Source organism: Sorex araneus, chromosome 5 (assembly GCF_027595985.1).
Source record: "Sorex araneus isolate mSorAra2 chromosome 5, mSorAra2.pri, whole genome shotgun sequence".
In the NCBI taxonomy this organism is placed as follows: Eukaryota; Metazoa; Chordata; class Mammalia; order Eulipotyphla; family Soricidae; genus Sorex; species Sorex araneus.
Genome location: NC_073306.1, coordinates 3,117,064 through 3,140,107, shown reverse-complemented (window position 1 = coordinate 3,140,107; position 23,044 = coordinate 3,117,064). Strand labels below are relative to the sequence as shown.

At 42.4% G+C, this 23,044-nt stretch overlaps 1 protein-coding gene across 2 annotated transcripts in view; it reads left to right on the top strand.

Moving 5' to 3' along the window:
- Positions 1-23,044, top strand: part of RERE (arginine-glutamic acid dipeptide repeats) — a 399,605-nt gene that overhangs the window by 151,063 nt on the left and 225,498 nt on the right. The gene's annotated exons all lie outside the window — the stretch shown is intronic.

The following is a 23,044-nucleotide window of genomic DNA, read 5'->3' as shown; positions in this document are numbered from 1 at the left end:
ACTATGTGGTTTGTGTGTATAACTGGGGTGGGGGCTGCTATTTCCCATCTTACCTCCCTTCTGTAATGGATGTCCTCTCGTTAGCTCTTTGACTCTGTCTCTAGCTTTACTTCTGTGCTGTTTGTTTACCTGCTGCACAAATTACGTTCATGAGCTTGCAGAATAGAATGCCTGGTAGAACAGATTAACCTTCAGGTTTTAAAAAGCTAGAGGCTAGAGAAGGCTTTATAATGGCCTTTTTGCCAAGGTTTATTCCTCTAATAACCTTTTCTAGAGTATTGAGCTTTAAGCTCTCTAATCAATAATAATAGATGAAGCCACTAACCCGCTTTGTTGTCCAGAAAATATACTGTTTATTCAGTGTATTGAGGTATGGAGACTTACAGTATTGCTCAGAGAGAGACAGATGCTGCTTTCAGATGAGAATGCTGGGAAGTGAGTAATTCAGAACTGTTGACCCCGCAAAACCTTTCCTGTTGGTTTGCTATCTTGTGTGTATTAGGATGCTTTTTCTACAGAAATCAGATTTTCCAATAAGGATATTTTATTTGAATACTAACATTGCTGGTGTGTGGTATGAAATCCATGGGATGTAAAACAACAGATTGAAAGTCTTCTAGGGCTGGAGAGTTAGTCCTTGTAGTCGAGTCTGGGCTTAGCATGTCTGAGGCCCTTGGTTCAGTCCCTAGCACTACCGATGGACTCTGGTGGCTCCCAAGCACCACGCCATCGGACTGATGCCACTAGACTCAGCAGTGCATCGTGTGGCCAGATTCTGGACACTGTTTGATTGGCTTTGATTTAAAAAAAACAGAACAACAGAGTCTCTTAGTTTGATTCTTTTCTGGGAAAGGGAGGCTGATCAGATCAGACTCTCATGTCTTTAGCCTCGCTGTGGTTTGAGGAGTATTGTAGCTTCCTGAACTTCACAGTATCAGAATCTGCACCCCACTCCCCCGATAAGAAACTGCAACTCTCCTAAATTTTACAAGAAGTACCAGACAGAAACTATCCCCTGACCCCCTCCCACGAATTAATTTAGGATTTCAGAAGAAAATCAGTATTGAAATTTATACCTATAAACTTGTTTTTCCAACTTTAGTTTATTACTTGACAAGACACTTATGTGATACAAATTTATCAAAGTTGAGGTTTTTGAGAGCTTGAGTCTGCTGAAGAGATTTAATGATGACAGATAACAGTGCTGTTAATATTTTTGATTAAGACTTAAATATTTACAGAAGAATTTCCTAGACACTGTAGACTGTCTTGTTAGAGAATTATCACAGATTCCTTTACATAAATCACTTTTCTTTTGGACAATAAAAAATGGCACTGGGATGTCTGAAGTCCTTTAGATGCAGATTAGATCCGGGTACTAGAATAAGATATACTAGAATAAGGTACAGTTTACTTTGGTGTTCTTTTCTCTTGGCCTGTTACAATTCAGCATGCTAATGTGGCTGGGTCACCATGCAGTCACATGTGAGAGGGAGTTCCAGCCTTCCTCAGGGTTGATGACACTGAATGTGTGTTACTGAGTGGGGTTGGTGCCCCATGACCTTTGTAGCCTTCTAGTCCAGTCTGCTCCGGACTAAATACTACCCAATCTTTCCCTCATAATGACTGAAGAAGCCCTCCTGTTGGGGCTGAAGTGATAGTTCATTGGGTATGGCCATTGCCTTGCACACAGCTGACCCCAGGTTTGATTTCCTGACACCCCATGAGATCCTCTGAGCACAGCCAGGAGTGATTGCTGAACAGAGCCAAGAGTAAGTCCTGAGCAGTACTGGATGTGGCCCCCAAACATATAAAACCAAAAAAAGTCCTTTTGTTAAGGGAGTTTCTTCAATATTAAAAGTAGCTTGCTGGGCGCTGGAGAGATTGTGCTGCAGGTAAGGCGTTGCAGTACAAGCAGCTGACCTGGGTTTCATTCAGGCACCCCTAATTTTCCACCAAGCTCACCAGGAGGGACCCCTGAGTATCACCGGCTGTAGCCCTCCAAGAGTAAATGAGAAAAAGGAGCCTATTTCCTTAAAAAATACCAGGTTTCAGCCGACTCTTGGCATTTTCATCTTGCACTTACTATAGGATATCATGAAATCCTTCTCGTTTGGCATTTAGGAAAAGTGAAGATAGGTTGGTAAGAGCTTATGTACAAGACAGCAAGTTCTTTAGTGTTTCAGGAAGAACTATAACAGGGGGCATTGTTTCAGTGAATCTAGGAAAAAAATGAAATAGGTATGTTTGTGCCTTACCATGTTAGTGGAAGCTTGTCTCTGTTAAGGAGACTGCCTTGCACCTCTTTTTTTTTTTTCCTTTTTGGGTCACACCCAGCTATGCTCAGGGGTTACTCCTGGCTCTGCACTCAGGAATTACCTCTGACGGTGCTCAGGGGACCATATGGGATGCTGGGAATCGAACCCAGGTCGGCTCCTTCCTCAGATGCACACGGACATACTGACCTGATTCTCCTTCCATTTCTAGCTCTGGTGTTCCAGTGCCATTGCCTTCTCTGGGTTTCATCAACAGATCCTGCCATGTCATTGTCCTTAGAATAAGTTTTAAGAATGAGTTGTAACGGGAATGCTTTGTATTTGTTTCTATTGTTTCAGGGTAAGAACTATCTAACTCTTTAAAGGAAGCAGCTCTGTTTTTGCTTATTATTTAACTCCTGGCATTACTGGTAATGGCATATACAGTGTTCCATAATATTTTTTTAGTAAGTAAATTTGTGAAGCACTTTCAAGAATTTGAGTGACTAATGTTGTGAAATCTTCTGTAATTCTACCTTGAATAAATTATTTCTCAAAGTATGATTTAACAAACTTGTCATAAAATAAAACAACCCCAAACCCTTGTGGTTTCATATATTTCCCCTATGTCTAGTCTAACTTCTTTGTTGTCTGTCAGTTGTTACTCTATTTCTGAGTTAACAAATTGACTTTTTACACAGCTGTGTACAGCTAGATTTCCCGTAGGCTCTTCTTTTGCATACGCTGTCAGTGTCAAAAGTTCTTTTTATTATTTTAGTTTTGGGACCACACCCAGCAGCACTCAGGGCTTACTCCTACTCTGCTCAGGGGTATTCATGGAGGTTATGTGCAGTGGTGGGGACCAAATGCCCGAGGGTCTCGTGCAAGGCAAGCATATTTCTTCCTGTAGTGATATCTCTTGGGCAGTTTTTAAGGTTACTGTTGAGAGATATAGTAATACTTTCTCCCTGTTTATTTCCCTAGCCTTATTGAGATCACTGATGTGTGTAGCATTGTGGGGAAATAGTTGGAAGGCGTGGAGCGCATGCTTTTCAGAAGGCTGTGAGTCCCGATCCCTGCCTGCTGCCAAACGGTTCTCTCAATACTGTTTGGTGTTTTCCTTGTGGTCCCCAGAACTTCCAGATCTGATCATTGATTCTTCAAGCCTTCACATGTCTGGAGCAGAAATATCTGGGAGTGGTCTCTGAGTCCCCTTGAGCCCATCCCTCCCTGTGACAGAGTGTATCGTGTGATGATTCTCTACACAGCATGGTTATTACCTTGGTCACCACATTTTTCTTGTTTCTTTTTTAAAATGACATTTGTTACTTAAAACGACATTTTTATTATTTTTAAGGTAACATGCTTTATAGTAGTATTAATGCTTTTGCTTTTGGTGTACAGTTACTACATCACAGCCATCACCAAAGTACCCAAACCTCTTTTTTTTTTTCTTTTTGGGTCACACCCAGCGATGCACAAGGGTTACTCCTGGCTCATGCACTCAAGAATTACTCCTAGCGGTGCTTGGGGGACCATATAGGATGCTGGGAATTGAACCTGGGTCGGCCGCGTGCGAGGCAAACACCCTACCCGCTGTGCTATTGTTCCAGCCCCAGTACCCAAACCTCTTAAGCACTGTTGCTAGGGGACACTAGCACTTCCTCACCCCTCTTGATAGTATCAGTTTGGGGTAGAGTTCAGGGGTATGTTTTCGTTGGAGATTGTCCATTCACTTCTCTTGTATACCGCATCTGAGGGAGAGCAACCTGTATTCCTCCTTCTCTCCCTGACACCCTCTAGTTCTCTCCAAGAAGTAGGTAAAGGTAAAATTTCTTTTTTTCTAATGGCCGAGTAATACCTCATTGCATATTTATGTACCACAATTTCTTTTCCCATTGCTCTGTTGTTGGACACTGGGTTGTTTACAGATCTTGGCTGTTGTGGTATGTGTATGTCTTTCTGAATTAATATTGTGGTCTTGTGATCTTGTGATAGACAGATTGGAACCACCAGATTATTTGGTAATTTTGTTAAGTTTCCTATAGATGCTGTTCCAGTTGGTATTCCCACCAAGAGGGAGGAAAGGGTACCTGTGTGTCTGCATCTCTGCCAGCATTGGTTGGTTCCTTTCTTTTCTTGGATGGATTTTTATTTATTTTTTAAAATTTAGGATGTTCTCATCGCTGTGGACTCCCCACCCCAATGTTTTTCAGGTGGTGAGTAAGAATTTAGAGACTATGTACTCATTAGTAATCTGAAATGAAATGCAGTTATTGTTAAATACCATTGCAGTACTTCATCGTGGTACTCCATCACCTTTCCCAGAACTTCCCATTTCCTAACTACATTTTGTACCCTTTAACCACCTTCATCCAATTCTACACACATGTTTTGCTACCCACTGATCTGTTTTGTTTCTTTGCATTTGGTGTTTTTACATTCCACGTTTAAGTAAGACCATGTAGAATTTGTCCTGCTCTCTTTCATTTGGCATAATGTCCCCAAGGTTTGTCTAGTTGTCATTAGTGGTAGGATTTCCTTTCTCTAGCTGAGTATCATAATGATCTAATGCTCCATAACAGGTGTTACTTTTTCTTTGGGAGGGGGCTGTTGGGCCTATTTTGCAGGGAGGGGAAATGGCCTGTACCCACTCCCAGAATGCCACAGAGTTTTCAGCCTGGAGATCCATCTTACCTGCGATGATTGGTGGCTTGATCCAGGAAAAAGAACCTTTTTTTGCTTTCTTTTTTTGGCAGGGGCCGACCTGGCAGTGTTCAGGGTAACTCCTGACTCTGCACTCAGGGATTACTCCTGGTGGTGTTCTAGGGACCATATGGGATGCTGAGTACCAAATGTGCCCTGCCTGCTGTAGTCTCTCAGGCAGACACTGTTGTCTTACTGTCTCCTGTTTAAGGAAGGCTGAGAGGAGACCCCAGCTATATCCGGTCATTCGGCCATGGATTTCAGGGTTGGGCCTGACATAGAGACTGATGGTTTTTCAAACCCTTCATTTACTTGATTTAGTTGAAAGTTTATAGCAGTCACTTAGGCAAACATTTTCTCTCTTAAATATAACAGTACAGAAGGTACTTGGTTTTCTATCCAGTTTTGATTTTTGTCTTTTTTCTTTTTAGTAAAAGCTAATTTGAACTAAACTTTATATCATTCAGAAAAACTTAAGGTAGAGTGACATGCATGAATTATTACTTTTTGTGGGTAGAATGACAAAGAAAACCTACTTTTCTAATGTTCTTCTAGCCAGAGAGGAAGGAATACAAATTTTGAGACCTGTTACCATATCTTGTTCACTTTGCTAACTAAAAGGTCATTCACTGTATCACTATCAGCTCGATGATCATCGATTTTCTTGAGCGGGCACCAGTCCGCTATCCCTGAGATTTTAGTCCTAGCCCTGAGATTTTAGCAGTCTCTCTTTATTTGTTCTTCCCAGTGGTGCCGCATTAGAGGCTCTTTCAGGGTCAGGGCAATGAGACCCATCATTGTTGCTGTATTTGGCATATCGGATATGCCACGGAGAGCTGCCAGGCTCTGCTGAAGACAAGTACCGGAGGAAAAAAGCACCTTTCTATAGACCATTAATACCTCAGAGTGAATGTGTGGATTGTGTCCTTTCACAGGATCTCGAAGGGAAACAATCTAACTTGAGTTTGTTTGTCAAAGGCATGACATGACAAAAACAGCCTCCATAAGGCACCAAGTCGGCCGGGTGGAATCAACAGTAGGTAGAGGAGAATGGGTACAGGGGCTCAGAAGCAGGGGATGGTGGAAGGGGTGTCCCAGGTGGACCTTGCTGGGACCTCTGCCAGGGCAAGCCTGTGATCTGGAGGTCAGATCAGGTTGGATCTCAGACACAGGCTCTTCCTGATTCATGATCTCTGACTCTGCTGGCTGTTTCCTCAAGACTGTCCAAGGTGATGCAGTCAACCCGTCCAAAATTAGACCCTACGCAGCAAATGCCTAATCACTCTCCCCCTAGACTTACTAGTCTTTTAAATCCAGTCTTTTCTCCCCCTTCTCCAAAAAGCTATATGCTCGATGGCACTATTTGAACCACTTGCTTGCTTCAGACAGAGTGCCGTGGGAGAGTCCTTAAGTGTGGTAAAATATATACTCGCTTTTTCTGTGTATTAGCACAGTCAGCGTCCCACAGCATTTGACTAGATATGCAGAATTGCAGATTCCCCCCAAGACCATTGGTCAGAATTTTTGTTTTAGTAAGATTTTTTGGTTATTTAAATGCACATTGAAGTTTGAGAATCGTTAAGTTAGTACCTCCCCATCTTTTCAAGTTTATGCACCACTAGAAAAATGAATGCATTGCTCTAAGAATGTGGGCAAATCCAGAAGAGGGAAGATAGGCTTCTGTGGGTGGAGGATTTGATGTAAAACATCCCATATGTTTAACAGACATAGAGGAGTAGAAGAAGCAGCTACAGAATTAAATTCTGGGGATCAAGGAATCTGCCCAAAGAGGTGGAACAGATGCATTACAGACACAAGGCAGAACCCAAATTTGATCCTAGTCATACATAGGCTAGGTGTAGTCCTTGGTGGTCCACATCCATCATTAGCCCCCAGACTGTCAGGCCCGCACCACTTGGTGAGTATTATCAGTAATGCTCCGCAGGTCACTGAGCACAGTCAGGGCATTCTCCCTCTTCGCCATATAGAATTAAACTCTGGTCAATTAGGAATGATTTGTATTTTCTGACGTGAATAAATGTAAAGGGAACTGAGAACATAATGTAAATAGACATGAGAAAGTGAGGGAGCTTAACCATGACAGCAACTTTTAAAAAAATGGATTTTTATTTAAGGCATCATAGTTTATAGTAGTACTGGCATCACTTTATTTATTTATTTATTTATTTAGCTTTTTGGGTCACACCCGGCGATGCTCAGGGGTTACTCCTGGCTCTGCACTCAGGAATTACCCCTGGCGGTGCTCAGGGGACCATATGGGATGCTGGGAATCGAACCCATGTTGACCGTGTGCAAGGCAAACGCCCTACCTGCTGTGCTATCGCTCCAGCCCCTGTTCTGGTGTTCTTGCGGTAGATACTTGCAGTGGCATCACGGGACCATAGGAAATCTCTAATCTTGTTTTTGGGGAAAAAAGCAACCATTTTCCAAAGCGACTGGATCACACAGCAATTCCACCAGTTGTGAACATGAGTTCTTTTTTTCACCACACTCCTCCAGCACTTACTGTTTAACACTGACTTCCAGGACTCATTGCTGTTTCTTGTTAGTGTGAGCTTATAGCTAATTGTCATTTTGAGTTGCATTTCCCTGATGTCCATGATGAATAATGCTTTTTCATGTGCCAGTTGGCCATCTTTATGTTTTCTCTGAGGAAATTTCTCCTCCCCTGCTTTCAGGATGGCATTATTGGTTTCTCAGTTGTTGAGTATTCTGTGCATCTTGGATATTAGCCGTTTGGTGTATTTCATGTGAATATTTTCTCCCAGCCAGTAGAATATTTTTTAGGTCTCATTTATTCCACAGTGCAGAAGTTTTTAGTTTGATGTTGTTCCATTTGTTTATTTCTGTTTTTTTTGCCAGTAGATCATGTTGTTGAAAAGACCTTGGGTCAGTAGTAGAAATTCCTTTGTGTTCTCACTGTATCTTGTGTAAATACAGATTTGTTAATGTAGATCTCCTATTCATTTTGAATAAATTTTTGTATATGATTGAGATAGGATTTTAATTTATTTCTTTTGCTTGTGGTTGACCAGTTTTCCCAGTGGCATGTATTGAAAGGCTTCCCTTTCAGCACTTGGCTTCTGGCAGTTCTAGTTGTGGTGTAGCTCTCACTTCGAGGAATAGCTCTGAGAGTCTGTTTTTATTCCAGTACCATGCTTTGTTTTAGGTGGAGTCCAGGGTTTTCTATATACAATAGCAGATCATTTGGAAATAGTGCTTATTTGAGGTTTTTCTTTACCAATTTGGATTTCTTTGATTTTATCTCATCTAATTGCTGTTGTAAGGATCTCCAAAACTACATGGAATTGTAGGGGTAAGTGGGCATTCCTTTTGTTTGTTTCCTTTTGGGCCACACCTAGTGGTGCTCCAGGTTCTGCACTCAAGAATCATTCCTGTTGGGTTCGGAGACCATATGGGATGCTGGGGATTGAACCCAGGTTGTCTGCATGCAAGGCAAGTGCCCTACCTGCTGTGCTATCTCTCCAACCCCTAAGTAAATATTTGTTACCACCATTTGTAGCTTTTGTTGTGCTGTGTTTTTGGATCACTCCTGGTGGGGCTTGGAGAGGGCCATGGGGGGGGCTAGGGGTTGAATTCAGGTGGGCAGTGTGCAGGAAAAGCTTGTTCTTGCCTTACTAGCTTTTTAGCCCTCAGAACACTTATTTTTCAATGCTAGACTTGATTTACATCTGTTGTTTTTAGTCCTTAAAGAAGTTTCTGCACATGCACAGTTATAGTCTCCTGGTTACCTAGATGATGAAAAGAAGATTCAAGAAGCTCAGGGTAGTCTTCTAGTCAGTGAGATGACGTGAAACTGTAAGAATTGCTTTTTTTTCTTTTTTTTGCTTTTTGGGTCACACCCAGCGATGCTCAGGGATTACTCCTGGCTTTGCACTCAGGAATTGCTCCTGGCAGTGCTTGGGGGACCATATGGGGTACCGGGGATCGAACTCGGGTCGGCCGCGTGCAAGGCAAATGCCCTACCTGCTGTGCTATCGCTCCGGCCCCAAGAATTGTTTTTTAAAGTTAAAAATTGGAGGGTCCTGGGGCCAGAGCGATAGCACAGCGGGTAGGGCATTTATTTGCCTTGCACGCAGCCAATCTGGGTTCAATCTCAGGCATCCCATATGGTCCCCCAAGCACCTCCAGGAGTAATTCCTGAGTTCAGAGCCAGGATTAACCCCTGAGCAACACTGGGTGTGACACCCCCCCCCAAAAAAAAAAGCAAAAAAAAAAAAATGGAGTGGCCAGAGTGATAGTACAGTGGGTTAGGCCTGCAGCATACCTGGGTTCGATCCCCAGCATCCCCTGTGGTTCCCAGAGCTCTGTCAGGAGTAATTATTGACCATTGCCAGATATGCTTCCCACAGCCCCCCCCCCCCCCAAACGGACAGATATTTGCAAAAAACTGAAGATAACTAAAAAAAAAAAAAGAAAACCGATTCATGGAAAGAAGGGGTAGAACTGAATTTTGGAAAATAAAACTTATAGTAATTGCTTTTCTCTTTTACTCTGTTTTGCTGTTCTGAAATTACATTTTTCCTCTTGTACTTCCAATAATATCTTTCTCTTATTGTACTTATACATGTATGTATATATTTATATTTAACAGATTGATTCTTTGAAGGGTATTTGCATAAGAATTACAAGAAGCAAGCTGAGGGGAGAGAGAAAAATTGTCCCAGGATATTGAAACTAATGCTGATTAATGAATTTAGTGACTAAAAGGTGACATACATAATTTTTGTCATTTGGTAGAAATGAATGTATTTCCTTTCATTAAAACTTTTAAAATGCAAGTTGGTGGATATTAACCACATTATACATGAATACTATAATGCTGACATAACTCACAGAGCAGAAACTTGTCTGGAATGCAGGGAGCTCTCCTGTTTGGTCAATGGGACCATTGATCATTCTTTTCTGGGATGACTACTGAATAAACATCTTTCAAACTTTCCTCCTTGCTGTCAGTCAGCTTGAGTCTGCCCCAGAAAATTCACTTGGTCAGACTGGAAAGACATGACTATTTCTTGGATTAAAAAAAGACAGAAGGGACTGGAGCGATAGCACAGCGGGTAGGGCGTTTGCCTTGCACGCGGCCGACCCGGGTTCGAATCCCAGCATCCCATATGGTCCCCTGAACACCGCCAGGAGTAATTCCTGAGTGCAGAACCAGGAGTAACCCCCGTGCATCGCCGGGTGTGACCCCAAAAGCAAAAAAAAAAAAAAAAAAAAAAAAGAAGGGGCTGGAGCAATAGCACAGTGGCTAGGGTGTTTGCCTTGCACCCGGTCGACCCAGGTTTGATTCCCAGCATCTCATATGGTCCCCTGTTCACCGCCAGGAGTAATTGCTGAGTGCATGAGCCAGGAGTAACCCCTGTGCAAGGCCGGGGTGACCCAAAAAGAGGGGGGAAGACAGGAACTTAGATCTATTGCTCCCCCTAAAATTGCACACTGCTGACTTAGGGTGACTTTAAATGGGAATTATCAGAAATTCTTAGGTAGGGAAATAGACGAGGGTAGCCACAGAGCTATGGATATTCTTTGTCCTTGGGTCAGGAGTCTCCCCACTTGCAGCTCTGATTCAGGGAAAAGTCGTAACAGACTCTGAGGGTTCCAAAATGGCTTGTTTGCCATACATCTGAAGGTAAGCAGAGGGTGATGTCAATGGGATGTACAATTTGTGCAGGTTTAGCTGGATGTACCTTTTCCTAGGCAAGAGAAGTATAAATAGAGGGAGTAGAATCCTAATGCATAATTACAAGGTATGATGGAGGAGTATATTTTAGCAGAAAAGGAAAAAGTAGGTGAAAATTAAAACCTTTAATTAAGCTATTGCACAGGCAAGAGTTCTTTCAACTTAAAAAAAAAAACAAACAACCAGCACCTGCGCTCTGGGGTTCCTTCCCAAAGAGGTCCACCCCGATAGCGTTCTGATTCCAGCAGGGCACCTTAGCTGCTGTATTTGCCTTTGCTAAAGCCATGTGTTAGTCTTGGTGCCTGCAAGCTAGCCTCTGTTCTTTTGTTTATTTTACATATTTACTAAGGCTTTCTAAGTAGACTGCCTAAGCTCTCTTCTTTTTTATTTTGGGGGTGGGGGGGAGATCAGGGAGGCATGCCCAATGGTGCCAAGGCCTTACTCTGTAGACTCTGCACTCAGGAATTACTCCTGCCCGTGCTTGGGGCCCCAGCTGTCTTTTTTCTTGTGCTGTAAGGACTGGTTTTACCCTTCTCTTCCTTGCTGTTGACACTGTTGCTGGGGCTGGGGAAGGTTGCACTTTAGGCTGAGGGGGGCTGCCTCCTGGAGTTTGCACTCCACCAGTTGCAGTGCTCTTGAGCATGCTTGCCAGGGGTCACTGTTCATGCAGTGACACTTGTCCATCTTCTTAGTTGAGTCACTCCCTGGGGGAGCTCATCACTGTAGCCCTCCTCACACATACCTGGCTCTGGTGTGACTAGAAATTGCTACATTAGAAATTGAAGTCAAGACCATATGCTTGACTTAGGGGTAGGGGGTGGAGGATGGTGGCAGGGAAATGGGGGGGGGGTATTGGTGGTGGGAAATGTACACTGGTGGAGGGATGGGTGCTGGACCATTGTATGACTGAAACCCATTTATGAACAGCTGTGTAATGGTATATCTCACGGATATCCAATTAAAAAAATAATAAAACAGTAATGTGGAGTTCATGCCTAATTCAGTCAGCTTAGAGCGATGGCTGAATAAATAGCAGTACTCTTACATTAAAAGAAATACTGTATGCTTTTAATCCATGTGTTCTAGGCCACTGACCTAGAAGGAGAGTAATCAGGGCTGGAGAGATAATATGGTGGGTAGAGCACTTGTCTTGCACTTGGTCGGCCTGGGTTGTATACCTGGCATGATCTCTGAGCCCTCCAGGAATGATCTCTGAGCACAGAATCAGAATTAAACCCTCAGGACCACTCAGTGTGGTCCGCAAACAAAAACATACAAAAGATAGTAATCAGATTTCAGAGCCATTAATCTCCTATCTTACATTTTATAAAGGGTGGCCCCCAACCTCCCCAAACAAGGACCAACATTCTTTGTAGGACAGGAGTTTTTCTCAGCAATGCGGTGTTGCAGTCAAAATGTCTACATGAAGAACACTAAGCCACTGTGGATACTAAAAAGTGTATATTCCAGAAGGTACAGGAAGGCTCCATATGTCGCTATTTAAAAATTGCTTTGGTTGGTGATTTTTCACCAACTATCACAGGGAGATAGCTCAAACCTTTGCATGCATGCATGAGGCCCCAATTTCAGTCTCTGCCGTCATATGTGCTATGCTTCCCTTTGTCCTCAGCATTGCCATTGTGGGCCTTGGTAGCCCCTTGCACCTGGGGACTGACCGACCCCCAGGCTCCTGAGTACTACTGGGAACATGTTGGATGGGGTTGGGCGAGGGGTGGGTGCATCATCTCTTGATGAAATCGTTTCTTTGGCTCCAACACGAATAGAACTGGAGGGAGTTATGCTGAGAGATTCAAGTCAGAAAGGAGAGACAAACAGCAGATCTCATTCACCAGGCAAGGGAGCGTCCCAAGGAAGCAAACTCCTTAACTTCGGTCACTCCACCAGGGCTGACAGAGCGGGCTAGGTTTCTGTGCACAGGGGAGGGTTGCTGTTGCTGTTTCTGATGGGCAGACTGTGGTAATGTTGTTGCATTTTTTTGCAAGGGGGGAGTGTAGGCCAAGTGATGCTCGTGGAGCTACTCCCACCTCTGTGCTCAGGGCTTACTCCTCGTGTCGTTCTGGGTACTGTGTGATGCCAGGTCACTCCAGCCCTACCCCCCAGCATTTTCTAGCATGGACCAAGTAGAGATTATAGGCTCATGTGTTACCGTCTCCCAGTGCTTCTCTTGAATGGCATCCTCTCAGCTCTGCTCTCTCTGGGACTCCTGCATGCAAAGTATACACTATTCAGCTCATTGAACTTTTTTCCTGGGTCCCCAGTGTGGTAACATTGTACCCCTAAACATTGTAAATGATTGCACTTTTGTAAACAATACTACCTCAATAAAAAATATATTGAGGAGATCTGTAGATGTGACTCAGTGGTAGGGCACTTGTGCGTGCTTGAGACTCGAATTAATGTTTCTGTGCCAGCCCACATCAGAGTGGCAACCCTGTGCGCTGCGGAGATGACAGCAGGAAGGGAAGGGGGAAAAGAGAGATTCTCCATTATAACCCCAAGCTGCCAGTTGGAAACAGAAGTCTAACAGCCCAGAACACTGAAAAACCACCTTTACCAATGGCAGTAGCATGTTAAATGGTATTTCTTTGAAGGTTTTTGTATGAGTAACCATCAAATTCAGGTTGTAGTTTTCTTAGAATCAACTCTGCTCTGTTTCCTGGATTCTGCTCATTCCTTCCTGAATTCTGCTCATTATGTTCATTGCTTCAGAAATAATTTGGCCTCACCTCACTAGGTTGTCTGGTCCTTGGGATTCCCACCATTTTTTAATCCCTAGCTCTTCGCTTTTCACACTTGTTTGCAATATCTCCATTCCCATTTCTTGGGTGTCTTTTTATCTTAAGTCATTGAAGTAACCCAGGTGCTTCGATAGCACACCTCAGAGCATATCCTAGGCCTTTAGTCATGCATTCATTCCCAAACATTTTCTTTTTCTTTTTTTTTTGGGGGGGGGGTTGGGTCACACTCGGCAATGCTCAGGGGTTACTCCTGGCGGTGCTCAGGGAACCATGGAATGCTGGAAATCTGAACCCAGGTTGGCCCTGTGCAAGGCAAATGTCTTATTCGCTGTGCTATCACTCCAGCCCCCCGCAAACATTTTCTAACATGGACCAAGTAGAGATTATAGGCTCATGTGTTACCCTGTCTCCTGGTGGCTTCTCTTGAATGGCATCCTCTCAGCTCTGCTCTCTCAGATTTGGGTAGTAAACACATGCACAGAGAGGTTGGTGGAAGCACTTGCTTGGGAAAGACTCTCAGACTGATGATAAATTTAGAAAGGACCATATAGAACATTTGATTTAAAAAAAAACTGACATTCAGTTTATTAATGTTACACATCAAAGATCACTTTACCTTGCAAGTTTTAAAGATTATTTATTTCACATTTCACACTAAAGACTGTTGAACATGATTGGGACCCTGTGATCTTTGTGACATAGTGGATTAAACCCAGATAAAATTTGGGAGATGCTTTGTCTTTGCAGAGCTCAAAAGTATCTAAGTATGGAGGGACAGATTCCTGGATAAAAGTATCCCTGGATTAAGGCTTATATTATTCTCAAAAATGTTTGTCTTGCCATTACAGAAGCTCTTGTTGAGTAAGGCCCTGCTTTGGGGGGCACCATCTCAGTGCATTCCAAGTTACACAGGTTCTTGTGTTTGGATCTGATTTAGACTTGTCTTTGATTATGGTTTGAGGTTTCTGTAGGTGACACATATTCTTCTGGGAGTGATATCTGTTGTTCAATTCAATTGTGTTTCCTGAGACATCTTTGGAGTATATTATGGTAAACATAGAAAGTCTTTTTTTCTTTGCAGTAGAGCCAGTGTCTATACATGCGGTTTGTTTAAAGCTTTATATGAAGTTAAACAAATAAACAAAATGAATAGATAGGCACAGAGTCAGAGAGAAGCCTCCGTATACTCGGTGTTCCCTTAGTAGCTCCCAGTGCCTTGGTGAAAGCAGCTGGCCGTGTGTATTCTGCCTGCTAGGGCTCTGGTCATGGACCACAGGAAGCAGCTACACTTGTTTTGCTTTTATTTCCTTTTGTCTTTTCTGTCAAAATCTACAGCACATACAGAGCAGTGCAAGCAAGACTGAATTTCTTCAGTGTGTCCTAAACTTGTTTGGCTACAACTCTTTTTCAGGAGAAAAAAAACTTAGCGTATCCCTCAGAAGCATACCTTCTTTAAGCAGTGTGTTTCGATTTCACCCAAGGCTACAGTGCTTCCCGTGGATAGTTTCTAATCCAGCTGGGAGAAGGGCAGGTATCCCCCACTTTGGGGGACCCTGATGCAAATTAGGCAGATGGGCTTTATTATTTTTTCTTCCATCATTTTGGGCCACACATGGCGATGCACAGGGGTTACTCCTGGCTCATGCACTCAGGAATTACTCCTGGCAGTGCTCACGGGGCCATCTGGGATGCTGGGAATCGAACCTGGGTCAGCCGCGTGCAAGGCAAACTCCATACCTGCTGTGCTATTGCTCCAGCCCCAGATGGACTTCATTTTCGCCTGTTCCAGGTGACTGAAGCTGGATGTGACCCTTTCAGAAGAAGTGCTCTAGTCAGCTGAATGTTTTTCTTGGGCACGGGTATGGAAGTATTTGCCTTGCTGGTCTGGATTCATAATTGGACTGAGTTTACAGCCTAAACGACGCTTATGGCACAGAAGTCAGAGAATGTGCTAGTGAGGAAATGGAGTTCTCTGTGTGAAGGTGTTCTTTAGAGGGCTGTTTCACACGCTTCATTCCATCTAGCTTAGGAACCGTAACCTAGAAAAAACTTTCGGCATTTTATAATCAAAATATTTTTCAGCAAATGTGCAATTATCTTTTTAAAATGTTTATAGGTTAGTCTTCTTTAGGTATAAAGTTTGCATTATCATTTGAACTATTTTCTTAGTATTTCTAGAGCAGCCAGTAGCTGACCTTTTCCTTAAAGGGCCAGATAGGAAACATTTTCACCCTTTTATTTATTTTTTGGCAGGGTGAGGGTGCCACTCCTGGTGATGTCAGGAGTTACTCCTGGCAGCACTCACTGCACTCAGGGATCGCTCCTGGCATGCCTCAGGAGACCGACCATATGGGGTGCTAGGGATTGAACCTGGGTCAGCCACATCTAGCCCCAAGTATTTTCAGCATTCAAATATAAAACAGTTAGTGTTTTGTAGCTGTTTTCCAAATATGCCCTTTTGTCCCTAATTCCTTCCTGTGCCTCACCCTATTTTATTGACTCTCTAACCTTGTGCTGTTGGCCTCCCATTTACATTAATTTTCCACCTGTGCCACGCTCCTGGTTGAGAAACGCTGGTGTAGACCGGACAGTCCTTGTTGCATCTTGTCCACTCTGTGCTTAGCCCATGAAAGTAACATGGCAGTGTTGCAGTGAACCTTACATGCACTGAGATTGACCCAATTTAGGTGTATTAGACCAACACCCCCCCCCCCCCACCTGCCCACCAGATTGACAGAATGTGAAGGATCGCCTTTTCATGTTGCCTTACCAGTACAGCAGCTAAGACGAAGATTGGACCTGTAGGCTCTAGTGCCAGTCTCTACTCTAGGGTTGTTTTACTTCAACCTCTAGTTCTTGTTCTTAAATTATTACACCACTGCATTTTAAAATGCCATATTAAAAGAAAAATGCAATCTGCTTTGATTTATCCAGTTAAATTAAAAAATAATTTTTGTGTTGTGGGAACTCTTTGGACATTAAGTTCATGTTTTTCTGTTTCCTATTAGACTCTAGGAGACATAGAATGATGCCTTATTAACAGAGTAGTTGTTGGAATTTATCCTTTCCATAAGTTTGATATAGATTCTTGTCGGGAATTTGCGGAGCTTCTAAGGAGAGATTTTCTTGTGAAGCCTTTCCAGATCATGTTATTCTGAAACCCTGTGTTTGTTACTGTATATTCTTTTGGAAAAATTAGATGATATAGAGCAGCAAGTAAAGAGCTTGCTTGCATGTGGCCGACCCAGTTCAATCTCTGACATCTCACCTGGTCCCCTGAGCACCTCCAGGAGTGACCCCTGAGTGCACAGCCAGGATTGTAACCCCTGAACATCACTGGGTGTGGCCCAGAAACAAAAAGAGTGTACACATATAAGCAGGGGCCAGAGAGAGAGAGTGCAGGAGATAAGGCACTTGTATTGTGTGCTATACGTCCCAGTTGATCCTTGGCACCCCATATCATCCCCCAGCACTGCTGTCCCAGCTTCCCCACCCCAGAAGAGTGTGCATGTTTGCTCTAAACTGAAGAAAGAAAGTGAATGTTGCACTGTTGCCATTTTAAGTTGGCAAGCTGGCTTTACATTCAGAAGTCAACTCCTGGCAGGGCTTGGGGAATCATTTGGAATGCTGGGATGAACCTAAGTGCACTGCGTGCAAGGCAGGCACCCTACGTGGATCTCCAGGCCCCAAGTGTCATGAATATGCTACCTCAGGTTTCATGTGCCCTCCTCTGTCCAGAATGGAACCTGAGAGAATGGATTAACACAGAGTAAGTGACATGGTGAGGGACCACCAAGCAGGTGAGGCTCTTTTGTTTAAATCTCAAAGCTGGATTCTAAACTCAGCCTAGTGACTGTGGCCACTAGATTCCAGTCCTACTGGAACAAGATATTTATTTACTTCGACTCAAGTTGGACAGAGATTTTCTGATGTTAATTTAAAATCCTCTGCCCTTTTGCTTAGTGAGCAAGTGTTTGACTTCTAAGCTCTTGAGGTTTACATTTTGCTGGCTCAATTAATTGTTAAATGTTGCCTTTATTATTACACATTGATGCCCTGTTTTGTAGTAGCTGAGGAAATTCTAAAGGAGTTGTTTAATCTGTTGTACTCCATCAGTTTTGTAAAAAGCGCTTTTTAAAAGAAAACAATTTTGATTTGAAGTGGCATGGTGATATTTGAGTTGGATAACATCATTTAAATTGAAATGCAGGAATCTGGTTCTTTTCTAGCAAGAGATTGCTTACATTTGACATTGACCCATGTGTTTGTCATCTTTCTAGATATTGCTTCCCATTTTATTCTGACTGCTTCTCCAGCTGAGAAAACCCGACCTTCCAAAATTAAGAATACTGCCCATGAACTTAAAGATGGAATTGTGTATTACAGTTTTTTGAATTACTTTTAAATACCTGTGTGAAATTGTGATTTCTTTTCCCCTTGTAACACATGTAGATAGATAAATATACATTCATTTTTCTTTGGAAATATCTGAGTATCCTAAATATTAGAAAATGTAAAAATATATACTTCCTCCCTCGTCTTTGAATGTTTATATTAATCTAAGTTTTTGATGGACTTTTAGTGCTATAACCCTAATCCTAACCCTAACTTTTAGTGAGGGAAGCTTAGTTATCTCGTGTGTGTGTGTGTGTGTGTGTGTGTGTGTGTGTGTGTGTGTGTGTGTGTGTGTGTGTGATTTTGGGGTCACACCTGGGAATTCTCACCTGGGTTATTCCTGGCTCTGCATTCAAGGCTGAGGAATTACTTCTGGAGGTGCTTGGGGGATCCACATGGGGTGCCAGGGTTTGAACCTGTATAGGCTGCCTGCAGGGTAAGTGCCTGCTCATCATACTATCTCTCTGCACCACCCCACTCCCCCACCACCATTCCTTTTAGTGTGCAAAATGCCTAGAAATGGCTAAACTTACAAAGTCACTTTATTAAGTCTGTTATGTTTATATGCTATAATTTTATCATTATGATGCCTTAAATATCCAGTATTTTTCATCTTGCACCATTAAATATGCACTCAGACTAATTAGGTGGTATGTTATATCCTATCTATGTAAGATATACTTTACAATTTTTTTCTCATTTAACCCCAACATTAATTTTCTTACATTTTTAATTTTTCTTATCCAACTTCTTTGTAGCAGATGTTATTTTAATGGTGTCCAGTGTGATAGAGTAATGAGTGAAATATGTAAATGGATGTATCAGAAGCAAAGATAGAGTTGTTTAGATTTCCTCTCGGTGGAGGCATTGTTCTGGCTTTCTTTGTTTCTGGGCAGATGCTAATGTTTGACAGATGCTGTGTTAGTGTCTCACCAGTCTGATGGATAGAGATTGATTGAGTGAAAAACAAATCGAGGGATGATGTTCTTTATAACTACAAGTCACTTCCCTTTTAAGGGAAATGGAGTGAGTTTATAATAAGGTTTTTAATATGTCAACGTAGAGTTTCTCATTATTTTCTGCTTTTATTATAACATTTTGTTTTTCCTTCCATTAGAAAGCTGTGCCAAACTGTTGGCTCTGAGTAGGGTATCACTATTAGTAGGGGATATTTCATTTCAGATTTTACTTGTCCTGAACACAAGTAAAACCTAAATCTGGTTCAGTTTGCAAGTGGGTTGAGTGAATGGTAATGGTTCTTTGTGTAATCATTTCCTTTAAGAAGAGGAGAGGGAAGTATCACAAAAAAGATCTTAGACTAATGCGCTCTTTTTTTGGGGGGGTGGTTAGGAAAAGGAGTGGTTTATTACAGCCATTTCATAGTGCAAAAATACACTTAGTTCTGAAGTTTGAATACGAGAATGAATTTTGCCCGTGCACAGATTTGGGAAGATTATTTCTTTCTTACAAGGCATCTGTGTATCTCCTTTTGTGCTACACAATGGAACTCTGCCTTCCAGTTTGCTCTTCATCTTTGCTGGAAGACATTTTGAGGTGGATAAATCCTGGTCTTCTTGTAGGCTCATAAACTAGAATGCTTTTGAAGTTTATAGCAACATAAAAAAAGCATATTGGCGTCATGGATAGCTGTCTTTTTAAAAATTGCATTAGACATTCAGGTCATGGGTTGGTGAAGGCTAGTTATTTGCAGAGAACATCAATTTTGTCGTTTTGCTCTCAGTGCCTCCCCACCATTAGAATTGCGTGGCTCTGGCACCTGATACACAGACTCATTGCTTTCCAACTCTTTCTCCCACAGAATGTTTTTTCTATTTTTCTTCTTGATCAACAAATAATTTTCAAGTAAAACTAGAAATACTCAGATTAGCGAAGATCAAAAAATAAAACTACCAAACTACGGTTGATATTTTGTTATTGTATCATCAGAATCCATACAAGTCAACTTCTATGATTTGGGTTATTTGCTGTTTTTAACAACCCTTTTTGGGGGATGTGGGGAGAGTTTTGGCCACATCCAGTGGTGCTCAGGGCTTACTCCTGGCTCTCTGCTCAGGGAACACTCCTGGTTGTGTTCGGAGGACCATTTGCAGTGCCAGTTATTAAACTGAGGTCGGGCTGCATGCAAGGCACGTGCCTTACCGGCTGTCCTGTCTCGGTGGCACCTAACAATCCCTTTTCGTACTGTCCTGATGCATTGCCATCCAGTTCATATCAATCCGAAATATTTTTGCTGTTCATTATTTACTAATGCTGGAGCTCTTAATCTGGAATCTATGATCATTGCAGAGACTGAATAGAATTTACAGGACTGGGCCTCTGGGTGGTAGAACCTTGGTGTTTGCTTCAGTTATGAAGGAAGACAATAAACCGTGGAAAACGAGGCAGGACTTTTGCCCTCAGTATTACTTCGAAAGAGTCACCCAGATTTGCCTGTTACAATGAGAAACATTTTATGTTTATTACTCTTTGAAATTTTGAAGATTTTAGGATATAATGCTGGTAAAATATTTTATGAATAACTATTGCTTATCATTTTCCCATCATGATAAGTGTTTCACATTGCTTTGTGGACTTAATGTTTTTGGGAGTGGTTGTATAGTTTGCTAAAGGCACACAAAAAAATAGAAGGCAAATCCAAGTTAATGGATAGACACCTCAATGTAAGAAGTTTATATTGCTGGATGTTTGATTCTTTCCAGATATTCTCAATTGTAAACAGAAGTGAAGATTCACCTGATCATTTCTATTTACCTTCCTCATAATTGCTGAGTTAAAGGTTATTCCTGGACTTCCATCTTTTTCCTTTTTTTTCTTCTTCTTTTTTTTTTTTTTTTTTTTTTTTGCTTTTTGGGTCACACCTGGCGATGCTCAGGGGTTACTCTTGGCCCTGCTCTCAGGAATTACTCCTGACGGTGCTTGGGAACAATCTGGGGTGCTGGGGATTGACCCCAGATCAGCAGTGTTTATGGCAAATGCCCTTCTACTATTGCCCCAGTTCCTGAGCTTCTTAAATGTACGTACTGTCATCAATGAGTCTTTTTTTTTTCCCTCCCCTGACTTAGCCTGGTATAATGAGAACTTTGACTTCTGCAAGTGACTGGATTTGTGGTTGGAGCTGGAGACTTGACATCCTCTTTAGAAATTTTCACTTCAGAGGTTGTGTTTTATTCAGAGAAGAGTATATTAATTCTAAGAAGGGCATGGGGTTCTCCGAAGAGAGCAAGAGAGCACAGGAGAAGGCTGAATGATAAAGAAATGAGAGACTGGAGAGATAGTATAGTGGGCAGAGTGCTACCTTTGCACGTAGCCAACCCAGGTTTGATCCCTGGCATCCCAGAAGGTCCCCTGAGCACCTTCAAGTGTGGCCCCAAGAAAAAAGAAACACATTTTGAAAGAGGAGATTAGTGCTCTAAATAAGGGCCCTTTCAAGTGCTCCTGGGTGGAGTGCTGTACCACATACAAGGCAAGCACCTTACTTGCAGTACTATCTCTCCAGCCCCTGATTTTCATCTGTTGTTAATGGTGTAGAAAGTTAGAGACAAGCTATGACATTAAGGGAATGTCTAATATGAAGGAAAATTTGTATTTTGTGCTTTTGTTGGAAGAGTAATTGGATATTCCTGAAATGAAATCCATACAGGAGTGGGAAGGAAAGGGGTGCCTGAGTGTTACAGAAAGACCCCGCCATCTGGCACATCTGCTTGTCAAACCTTGGGGCTGACTCAGGCTTCGATTTCATCTAATGGTGAAGCCTCTTTGGGGATGCTGCTGAGTGCTTTGTTTTTGGGCGTCCACACTGAAGGATGTGGGATCACTCAGGCATTATTCCGAGAACTGTGTATGATTCTGGGGAGTAACACTGGAGTTGCTTCTGTACACGGCATGCGCCTTGGTATCTGTTTGGCCACATGACCTTTTTCTTTTCTTTTCTTTGTTTTTTTTTAATTTTGCCTTTGGGGTCGAATTCTTCTAACCACAGAAAGGTAAGAGTTTATTCCCTCTAGTCTTCCCATGTTAGTCACTAGATCAAGGGCGCTGTGTTCTCTTTTCCTTCATAGACATGTTAGGGTGATCTGCTCCTTTCTGGTATCTCTCCTTACAAAAACTAGAATGTTTCCCCAAAACTGCTGTTCTTGATGTCACTGTTCATGAATTAATTTAAATGTTTTTGTCTCATTTAAAAACAATCTGTAGATGTAAGTATAATGACCAGAAATGCTAAAGAGAGCTTCAGTAATGTCTTGGTCTGGCTGTTTAGCTACAGCCAAAGGTTTTATAATTCTTTGTGTGCCTTCCACTCTTACTGTCTTTTTGTGATCTGTTTTGTGTTTCACCTGCAGCTAATACATCTTCAAGAGGCATGAAAGATAGGAAGAGTAGGCAGGGCCTGGCCTCTGTAAAAATTTAGGTCCAGAAGATGAAATGCTGTAGGCTTATTGCCTTTAAGTCTGACAGCCAGTCACCTCTCCCAAAGAGCCCTACGCAGACAGAGCAATTCATTCTTTATTCTGTGGGACTTAAATATTATGTTAACATAAAATATTCTGTTGTTGTGGAATGGGAGAATGTTATGCTCAGCTCACTATATGTTAGAGGCTGATGAAATGCCATTAAAATTATTACATAGGTAATTATTTTGCTTCCATCTCCAGTTCTGTGTTAGAGTATGAGCTTTTCAAAGGAATGTATTTTTGTTTCATTTTATTTTGGGGCCACACGCAGTGGTGCTCAGGGGTTACTCCCGACTCTGTGCTCAAGAATCAATCCTGGCCAGCTGGAGAGATAGTACAGCGGGTAGGGCACTAGCCTTGCATATAGCCAGTGTGGGTTCAATCCCCATCCCATGTGGTCCCAGGAGTAATGCCAGGAGTAATTCCTGAGCACAGAGCCAGGCAGGAGTCACTCATGAGCATCCCTAGGTATGACCCCAAAACAAACCAAAAACAAATGAGTGTCAGCTGTGTCGCTGGCCCTGAAATCGACTGTATTTTTATTCGCCTCAGTAACCCCAGCATTTAGCTGGTGCTCAGTTTCTGTGTGACTGTTTTATGAATTCGATTATGTTCAGTGTAGAGTATATTTATTTCATTTGTAAATTCTGTAGGGGGTTGGAGAGAGAGCATAGCGGGCAGTATGCTTGCCTTGTACACAGCTGACCCAGGTTCAGTTCCTGGCACCACCTA